Source organism: Rhea americana, unplaced genomic scaffold, assembly GCF_003343005.1.
Source record: "Rhea americana isolate MKP2758 unplaced genomic scaffold, rheAme1 scaffold_2, whole genome shotgun sequence".
Lineage (NCBI taxonomy): Eukaryota > Metazoa > Chordata > Aves > Rheiformes > Rheidae > Rhea > Rhea americana.
Genome location: NW_028186149.1, coordinates 2,760,780 through 2,762,526, shown reverse-complemented (window position 1 = coordinate 2,762,526; position 1,747 = coordinate 2,760,780).

Here is a 1,747-nt window from a genome sequence, read left to right as displayed (position 1 = left end):
GACACTAGATATAAAATCTTGCCATAGTTTTTCTTTTTGGCTAAATATCAGCTGATTTTGAAGCTCGTCTGGCATGTGTAAGGACTTTGTTATATTCAACTCAACATTCTTGTTATTGTAAAACTCATTTCATTTCACAACGCAATTTAGGTCTTCCTAATCCTGTAATTCAAAGCAATGGGCTACCACGGGAGGGCAGAACGGGGTGGATTCCACCTGGAACTGCTCTCCAGCAGGAGGGAAAGGCCCGCAGCAGCAGACCGGCGCCGGCGGCTGTCCTGCGGGTCTCTCCTCAGCCCACCGGCCTTGGCGCCGGGACGCACCGAACGCGCCGGGACCCCCGTCCCCTCCGCGCCCGGCTGGCGGCTGCCGCCACGGCTGCGAGGCCGGCGCGGGCTGCGGGCTGGGAACTCGTGCGCAAGCTCCGCAGGGCCGCGGTGAGGACCGGSAACTCGTGCCTCAGCTCTGCCCGCTCCTAACGCCGCTGGCGGTAACAGCACGGCCCGAGTGGCCCACGCGCCTCCCCGCGCCGGGAGAGCTGCRGGTCTACTGCTCTCAATCTACCACTAACTGGAGACCTGCCAGGCAAGTTCAGTTAGCAACACCCTCTCCCCAGCACAAAGCTTGGGAATTAAAAAAAAAATCACTTATACAAATATTTTCCCGGAATTACATTTACTTTTTCAACATGAGGGGAAAAAAATGGGGGGAATTCCCACACTCGACTTTTTTTTTTTGTTGTTTGGAAATGTGAAAACATTTCCTACTGACATTCTCAGCAAAACAGATGCTATGCCAAAGTGATTTGGCTCCGTTCAGGCTGAAACCACACCCTCCCGCGCTGGTGTGGTGCCCAGGCCCTGCCTTGCTCCTGCGGTCCGGGAGGGACTGAGCGCCACGGAGACCAACAGGACGCGTGACCAAGGAGCAGAGAGGGAGCTCTGAGCTAGACCAGCAAGCCTGGTCTGCAGGGGAGACACTGCAGGACAACCCAGAGCACATTTGTAACATGGCTCGAGGGCAGAACGGGCAGATGCGACTCCCAAGCAAGGCATTTTGACGTGTATGAAACCAAAGTTTTACTCAGCACCAAAAATATTTGAGTTTCTGCAGCAGATGTTGACTTCCTCCTACACCCCCTCAAACTCCACAACTTTCCAACATGGAAAAACTTCTTTGGAAGCCCTTTTGTTTTTAACCAACTCTGTCTCACAAGAAAACGTTTCTCTGTGCTAAAGACAGAGCTTTCACAGGAAATGTAGTTCAGAGAGCATGTTCCAACAGAAGGTAAGTCAGTCCACCACAGACTGTTTTCAGATCTGAAATCGTATGCATTTAGCTCAGTAAGTTGTCACACACTGAACCCAGTGACCTCTACAAAACTGCCAGCGCTGTATCTTTCGCAGGTTGAGAATAATAATAAAAAGCAAGTTATTTTCATTTGCACCTCTAAATAATCTAGAGGCAGCCGAGYGCTGGGAGAGGCTTGACGCACAAGAAGGTGATTTCAACGGTGTGCTCCCTAGTACTCAACTAACCCTGCCACAATCCGTTAAAACCCACTCGGGAACTCCAGCTGCACAGCTGCACGCCGAAACCGTCTTACCGCCCTTCTCTGTGCCGCCTGCAGCGGCTTCAGCTTTACGACGTTTTTCTGATCTCCTTCTTTGGCCGTTTCCTACCTATTACACTCTCTCCCGTAGCGCGAGCTTTAGCGCTGGGCCGCTCCCGAGCAGCCGAGCAGCCG